Below are 8,926 nucleotides of genomic sequence, written 5' to 3'. Positions count from 1 at the left end.
GCTGCCGGACAGGGGTAGTGACCACATTCCTTAGTCTCTGTTGGGTTGGGGCTGTGCTCTTTGTGTCCCTTGCTCCTGGGGTGTGAAGTCTTGATCATAGATGGAGCACCACCTGCTGGTCAGCTCACAGGTCGATACAGCTCTCTCGCTGACTTGGGGTTGGGGTGGGGTGAGAGGTGTGATGATTTTTTGTGATACTGTATGCTTGTGCACTTCCCCACAAAGTGTGTTAGCTCCTTTCCAGTTTTGTTGTTCTTCTGTGGGTGGGGAGTGCTGGAATCCATGATGAGAGTCTGGAGTTCAGAGTTTCAAAGGGTTTCTCTCATTTTCTCGCCTGGAGGGGAGATGAGGGAAGTCCTCTGCAGCCCCATTGGCTTCAGAAGATGACCCCTCTTCACACATCGAGTAGCCATTATGGGCACCAGTAGTTCTTGCAGACTTCTTGCACTTGGTCAGTCCCACCTAACTCCTCTCTCTGCAGGGGACTCACACAGATGGCAGCCATGGCCCAGGTCCTGCTGGCTGCAGAAATGGCAGAGGTTGGCTCTCCTGTCAGGCAGCAGCCATGTCCCTTCTATTGCCTAATCTGTTTTTAAATCTAACCCAGGGTTTTAAAATGTCAAAGATTACGTTTTCCAGCTTTAGCAGTTACATTCGGGTCTATCTTCTACTTCTTTTCTTACTGTGTTCTTGCTTTCCTTAAAATTCTTGAGCGTTATCTCAGTCAGTTTGGACTGCTTAAACAAAAATACTGTAAACTCAGAGGCTTATAAACAGCATAATTAATTTTTCATGATTCTAGAGGTTGGGAATTCAAAACCAAGGTGCCAGCAGATTAATTGTCTGGTGAGAGTTGGCTTCTTGATTCATAGTGCTGACAGAAATAGCTAACTCTACCATAAAAATAACAATAATAATAATAAAATAAAATAAATGTGGCTTATTTTTAAGCATGAATATGTGTGATCTTGGCTGGGAGAAGAGGCAAAATATGCCTTTCTCTGGGTGATTTGGTACAGGGGTTCCTTTTATTTGGTTTTGAGAGCAAGAAACAAAGTTTGGAATTTAGTGAAGAGTATTTCATTGGTCTGTCCCAAAAAGGCAGGACATGTGGGAGGAGAGACTTGTTTTAAGTGGGTTTTACAGTTTTTAGGTTAGCGACGGGAAAAGAAAGGCTGCTGAAATCAGAGAAGAATGTAAGAGAGATAACGAGGCCTAATATACAAAGATACTAAGCCAGGGACAAGATGTAGGAAGAATACTGTTACCAATGGGTCAAAATGGTCTGTTAGTGGTTGTGAGTATGACTCCCTCCAGGCCCTCTGGAAAGGATTTCAGAAATAGGAAAAAAAGTCAGACTTCTGTTTTCAATAGAAAAAAAGGAGTAAAGAAAGAGTAAAGCCATGAGGCATAACCAGTGCTGAACCCTCCTCTCTATTGTACATAAATGAGTACAACATAGGAAACAAAGTTTCAGTTAGCAGGTGTTAACTTTTACTAAGAGTGGGACCAGCAAATGGCATAATGGTTACATGGCTCCCACATAGTTGACCACAGTTCAAGTCTCAGACCTGGCAGCTTAAAACTCACACCTGGTGCATGTGCATACATGCCCAAACTCCCGAGAGCAGAATGGAGGAGAAGGGATTGTGGCATGGCTATCCCCGTGGGGGATGATTTCTCACTTTCTGTCTCTCTGTCTCTCTTTCTCTTTCCAATGAGTGCATGTGCCCTGTAGCAAAAATCTTTAAAAAAATTTAAAAATTCAAAACAAATAAGACTGTTCAAGAGCAGAAACAAGGATAAGAAGAGGGACAGTAAAAGCCCCGAGCATGTCCCTTTAGGAAACTGGTCCAGGTGAGGCAGAGCAACCACCCTGGGTGCTGAGGAGGACTGGCCTGGCCGAGATCACATCCAGTCCTCCAGGGTGGAGAGGGTGTATCTTGGAATGAAATCCCAGCCCAGAAGACGGCAGCTCCTGCAGCCAGTTGTAGAGCAGAGGCAGTTGCTTCTCCAGCTGTACCCCCACCATCTGGGCCCCCTCCTCCCTCCAGCTGTATCCCCACCATCTGGGCCCCCTCCTCCCTCCCGCTGTACCCCCAGGAAAAAATTTCCCTCTATGAGTCTCTGGTTGAGTTCCCAGAGGTTAGATATTGTTTTGTGTTTCTTCATTTAACTCTGCTTCTGTATACATAACTCAGGGGAAAAGCAGCAATGGGTATTTACTGCAGAACGAAACATGGTCATTGCAGTTAAAGGTCCAACTCTTTCATAGAAGACTAACAAGAACCAAGAGCGAGCTTCTGTTGGTCTACAGCAGCCTCTCCCTTTGACAGAGCTGGGCTCTGAAGCCCAGGTAACAACATTAGAATATGTTGTGGGCAATTGCAGGAGCCTACCATACATACCCGTCTATGGGTATGAAATGCTTTTATGAAATACGAAGGCAGTTTTGCTCTGTTAAGACGCTCTAAGCACGATGGAGAGTGCTGCTGGAGGGCTGCGTGGAGAAAGGTGGACCAGGGGCTGGCAGGTAGTGTGGTGATTAAGGGCACTGGACTCCCACGTGGCTGACTGGGGTTTGAGTCCTGGATGTGGTGGCTTGCTTTCTCTCGAATTCTCTCTCTTACTCTGTCCTTCTCTGGTATAAAAAAAAAAAAAATTAATTAATTAAAAAAATTAAATAAAAGAATTCTTAAAAAAATAAGAAGAAAGAAAGAAAGGAAGGAAGGAAGGAAGGAAGAAAGAAAGGCGGATGAGCGATGGGGAGCTAGCCAAGTTCCCCGATGGAGGGCTTCTACTAGAGCCCTGCCAGTGGCTAGCCATTTGCATGTGGACACAGTCAACAAAATAAACACTGCATTCAGCTCCAATTTTGGCTCAATAAGGCTGTCAGATCAGACCATCCATGTGAGTTAGATGACCCAGAGCCCTCCTTCCTCCCCCTTGTCCCCCGGAACTTCTCCAGTCTTTTCCTGGCGATGCCCATCCCTTCCCCCTCCTTCCTTGCCTTTCCTCCTTCTTATACTTCTTTCTTTTTCTTTCTTTCTTCCTCTCTCTTCTTTCTTTCCCTTCCTTCCTCCCTTCCTTCTTTTCTCTCTCTCTCTCTTTCTTTCTCTCTTTCTCTTTCTTCCTTTCTCTTTTTTTCTTTCTTTTTCTTCTTTCTTCTTTCTCTTTCTTTCTTTCTTCCTCCTTCCTTTCTTTTTCTTTCTTCTTTCTTTTTCCTCTTTCTTTCTCTATTTTTCTTCCTTTCTTCCTTCCTTTTTCTTTTTTCTCTTTTCTCTCTCTCTTCTGTTCTTCCTTTCTTTTTCCTTCTTTCTCTGTTTTTTTCTTTCTTTTTCTCTCTTTATTTCTTTCTCTTTTATTTTCTTTTTAATTTGCTTCAGGACACATGCACTCACCAGAGAAACAGTGAGAAATCACCCCTAGGGGGTGGCCATGCTGAAATTCCTTCTTTTCTATTCTCCTCTTGAGATTTTGAGCACTCACACACATGTGCCCAGCATGTTTTTCAAGCTGCTGGGTTCGAAGCTTGAACCACAGTCAGCCATAGGGGATCCAGCCGCTGTAACCTTCGTGCCATATGCCAGCCACCCCTTTCCTTCTTTTCCGTAATAATGTGCCAACCCCAATAATGGCTACCAGGGATGCAAAGATGAGCAGAGCTGGACAGGGACCACCTGGAGACTTGTAGCAAGGCAGGCATCAGGGTGCAGTCCTATGGGATGATGTGACTATAAAGTGAGGCAAGTTCTCCAGGTTTGACTGAAAAACCTGATCGATGCTGGAAATGGAGAGGGCACCTGCAGGGGAGTGGTGAAGAAGGCGTTACAGGAGGGGGGGCAGGAGGGGCTGATGGAAGCAGCCACTCAAGGGGCCAAGAACTGACAGCAGCTCCCAGGTGTGCTTCCCAGCTCTCTGATGTGACCCTCCTGCTCATTTGTCCTTGCAGAGGCCTCTGTGAAGGAAGTGAAACCCAGGTAGACCAGATGTTGCCTTAGTTCTCTTGCGTCTTCCAAATAAGAGGTTCTAGCTACATGTTTTCAGAGTGACGGGGGCCAGACCAGGCACCTAGTAAATGCTTGTGGGCTGACTTAACAACAGCACTTACGCCTCTCCACATTTTTTATTTGGTATCTTTTTCATTTTTTTATACAGCTCCCACAGGGACATTTTAAAGATTCACAAGCTGTTCGTAGGATGCTTCAAAGTAGTCTAAAAAATAAGACTACATAAAAGATGCCACCTTTACATTATTTTCAAGTCATGATAAACAAAGAATATTTATGGTAAAAAGTACGGATTTCAACTTATCATCAGAATTTTAATAAAAGGACTTCTGTTTCCCAGAATTACAGCTTTTGAATCACCTTACTGTTATTCCTCCGGGTGTATAGAAAATGTCAGCAATGCCCTGGATTATTCTTTTAAAATACCATCTTGTGTAAGCATGAAAAAGAAACTCTGATCCGAAATAATTCTGTAATAATGTCTAATCAAAGATACTGAGCAAGTATCTGTGTATTTTGAATTTTCTCTTTGGGAAACTAAAGAAATCTTACTCTTTTTTCTTAGACTGTGGGTGTGTGCAAGGATACATTCAACACTTTTTTCCACATGGACCGAATTCTGGTCCAACGCTTTCCACTCTGCTCAGGACAACCGTTATATGGTGATCAGCGAGAAGGACCATCCGAGGTCAGCATTTTCCAGTAGCATCGCTTTAAAAGGCAAGGTTTCCGAATGAGAAGTTAGGAATCCATGTGAACACCGTGGGAGATATTTTCAAGGAAAGAATGCTTGTATCGTTTCCGGTGAGAAGTTACGACAGGCTGAGCAGCCCTCACCTGAAAATCCCAAATCGGGAACTACCTGAGTGCCGATGTTGCAATACCGAGGTGAGCAGTGCCGGGCCGGCTCTGGCTGCTCTCGGCGTGAAGGCCTGTATGTGAGAGACACGGTCCGTGGAAGGAAAGGCAGTTACGTTCGGGAAGCAGCAACCTGGGGAGGTGGTGCACTAGTGTCCTGAGACCATCTGCAAGTCCCAGTCTGATGAGAAAGAGTTTTAAAGTGATTATTTATACATTCAATTTGTATACATCACTTAGATTGTAAAGAGACTACCTCAGACCAGCCCAGCTGAGAATACGATACACGTCATCATCCACAGGTGACAAAGGGGCAGCAGGGGGCCATGCGGGGAGGCTTGGCGCTGTGCGGTCCAGCCCAGTGGGTTGTTTCCTCCTTGACTGGGCCTGTGGAGACTTGCTGATGGCAGGGTTGTTACTCTTCAGCTGTGGCTAGGTCAGCTGCACCTGATCATCAGGGTGGAAGTTTTTATCTTCCTTGAGCTCGTCTGCTCTCCAGTTTCAAAGCCCTGTGGTCTCTGCAAAGTCTCAACCAAACTCTATTATTTCTTGCAAGCTGAGCACTGAACAAGACTCATTGTGCCAAAAAGAGAAGACAAGCTAAAGGCCTGTCTACAGTGTTTTACTCTGTGGGGTTAGATTCCACGTGGAGTGACTTGGGTCTCCCTTATAGTCTGGCTCCAACACGACATTACACGTGGAAAATCCCACACCTGACCTCATGTGACAGGTTGCAGCCAAAAGGCTTTAATACAAGGGCCAGCAGGTGGCATGGTGGTTAAGGCACTGTACTCCCATATGTCAACCACGGTTTGAGTCCTGGACCTAGTGACTTAAAAATCATGCCAGATGTGTTCATGTGCATGCCCAAAATCCCAAGAGGAGAATGGGGGAGAAGGAGTTTCAATGTGGGGACAACATTTTCCCTCTCACTATCTCTCTGTCTCTTGCCTATGACAAAAACCAAAACAAAAATATGCTATAACACAAAAATACTGCATAGCATTACCTTTAGGGTGTATATATCAGCTGCGTATAAAACATAAACGAACTTTGTGTTTAAATCTGGGTCCCAGCCCCAAAGTATCTCACTAGGTATATGCAAATATTCTAAAACCCCCCTCCCCCACCCCACTCAAAATCCATTCTTCTGGTCTCATGAATTTCAGAAGAGATGTATTCCACCTGTATAATCGGTGGATTCTTGGCTTTTGGAGAAATTTCACGTTACAAAAATTCCTCAGCCAAATTCTTCTAAACCTTTTCCAGAGGAAGGTGGCTCGGGTCCGAGGGAGGGCGTGATTGCGAGGAGGCTGACTGCTTTGGTACATGGAAGTGCTTTTAGTCCGAATCCCAGACATCTCAGGGGGAGTATGTCTGTCTTACCTCGTTAGACTTGAATTCGGTGAAAATGGAGACCCACTGCCTCTACCGTCAGTGCACACCTGAAGCCCTCTCCTCGCATGTTCTTTGGTGCTGTTTCTTATGACTTCTGCCTCCCACTTTCTTCCATCACCCACCTCGCTGACCACCAGGCTCACTTCTGCTCCCGCCTCAGCTGCGGGGCCTTGGCTATGAGAAGCCTGTCATGTTGTTCTGCTGTCTCGGAGGTGCCTAGGGAAGAGCACAGGAAGGCCTCTTGTTTTTCTCCCGGTGGAGAATCTGAGCAAACCCGGCACGTTGCCAGGCTTACGGGGCTCTTCCTTGGCAGCAGAGGTGGACTGAGAGTCTACATTTGAAACTCTGCTGTCGGGCCCAGTTCGTTGCTCTCAGTGTCCCTGGGGAATTGGTCCTGGGACACACCCACCCTCCCCAAATCCATGGGTGTTCAGGTCCCTCGTATACAATAGTGCAATGTCTGTCTACGCCCTCCACACGTCCCCCGTCTGTAAATCACCTCCGTGTGTATAATGCACAGTACCTACCGCGCTGTAACGGGATGGAACTAGCATACTGTTCTATTGCTATTTATTTATGATGGAATATTTTTTATCTGCAGCTGGTTGAATCCACAGATGTGGAAACAGCCCATATAAAAGGGTCAACCAACTCTCGGTCTCCCTGAAATGTATGTTTGCTTTTGTCAGGAATATTACAGCCCAGCTGTGCAATGCGTTTTTCTCAGAATGAAACCTGAATAGCTAAAAACCGTGTGAGTGTATCTGTCATCGATTGCAGTGGCCCTAGGGATCAGTGGAGTAACCTCCGCTGCACTTGGACAATGGGGAGTAGGCCGCTTGTTAGGCCCAATTGCCCTCCTAATCCAAGCGCGCCAGCTCCTGAGGAGAGACCCGCCCGCAGGCTCCGGTGCAGAGCGCGCAGACTCAGTGCTGCACTGTCTGTAGCCCCTATTCCCTATTCGTGCACAGCAGCAGAGCCCCTCGTGGTTTATGGTTACGGTATAACCGACTGGCACACTTACCATCTCCACCTCGCCCCAGGCTCCCTTACGACCAGAGGCCCGGGAGCCATGTGACATGGTTCTGCGCAGTGAAACGCAGTGGAGTTCTGCGGGGTGCCCGTGTCTGCCACATTCTTGCTTGGCCCCTGGTAAAAAGAGGCAGATCTAACTGACAGGTCCTCACCATTCGCCCTCCCTCCTTCTAACTTCCTGGAAAATGGACCCAACCCTGGAATGTTACAATAGTTTTATTTTATTTTATTTTATTTTATTTTATTTTATTTTATTTGCCATAGGATGCTTGTGCTCACGAGAGAGAGAAGGAAAGTGAGAAGTCACCCCCCGGGAGGGGTGGCTATGCTGCAGTTCCTTCTTCTCTATTCTCCTAGAATTTTGAGTATACCTGTACATGTGCCTGGCGTGATTCAAGCCACCGGGTCTAGGAACGGAACCACAGTCAGCCATGTGGGAGCCCAGCACCTTAACCACAATGCCACCTGCTGGCCCCTGATGCAACCATCTTGAGCCAAAGCTATGTCCTAAGAGTGACCAAGCAGGGAGATGAAAGAGGCTGGTTCCCTGAGCAACCGTGTTGGCTGGGACCCTCACCCTTCCCGGACATCCTGATAGGTAAGAAAGAGAAACCCTTCCTCAACGAGCTGCTCTGGGTCAGTTTTCTGCTACGTCTGGTCACGTGTAGCCCTCACGGGTTGGCAAGTGCTGTGTGTCACACGGGCAGGTGTGCCCCGGGAGCAGGCAGACTGCAGGCCACTCTAACCCTAACACTCATTCCGCCTTGAATGTGCACTGTTTTATCCTGACATTTTCTTCCCAGCCTTTGGGCTGAGGGTTGTTAAGATTCTGTGGATCGTAAATGTGCATGAGAATCTGTTAGGAGCTCTGGCTATCCTTCTCAGAACACAGAGGTCAAAATAAAAAATGGTGCAGCATTTGTCTTTAAATGGCCAGAAGGCATGAGCTCTTACCAGCGGGAGATGGGGAGACAGAGACAGGGAGAGAGAAAGAGAAAGCACCCCTCAGTGGAGTGTGGTTGCCCACAATCCCTTCTCCTCCATTTGGGACATGTGCTCAGAGTGTTTTCAAGCCACTGGGCCCAGGATTTGACCTGCGGTTGGCCATGGGGGTCCTGGCTCCTTTAACCATTAGGTTACAGGACTGGTCCTCTGTGTGGCACTCTGAGGTGTCCTAGACCCTCTAAGACCATCCCTAGCCTCAGCTGGCGGAGTCTCATTCTGGGAGTATACAGTCCATTCTGATGGGCTGCCTCTGTGTCATTTCGTGACTAGCGACATGTAAATTAGGGACTCGTTCGGTGTTTAATTTTGCATGTCGGGGTGTTCGTTCTGTCCCTTGGGTACTTACGGCCAATTCTAAATTGCTCCGGCTTCATAAATTATTATCTGTAGAAAACATACGTAGAATTACAAACTAGCACCCGCAGAGTGGGGACAGGACAGACGCTCGCATGGCGGAGACCCAGTCCTCCCCGAGGTGCCTCTCCAGGCCCCTGACCGTTTCTGGGGTTTCATCCTAGATGTGCTCCACCGCGGGCCCCAGCTGTGAATATAAACGAGAGACTCCCAGTCTGTGCCCCGAGATCCTTCCACACCCACAGCTGCAGCTCCGCCTTCACCTC

Source organism: Tupaia chinensis, unplaced genomic scaffold (genome assembly GCF_000334495.1).
Source record: "Tupaia chinensis unplaced genomic scaffold, TupChi_1.0 Scaffold000030_1, whole genome shotgun sequence".
Lineage (NCBI taxonomy): Eukaryota > Metazoa > Chordata > Mammalia > Scandentia > Tupaiidae > Tupaia > Tupaia belangeri.
The sequence above is the reverse complement of the archived record's forward strand: the minus strand, read 5'-3'. Positions refer to the sequence as shown.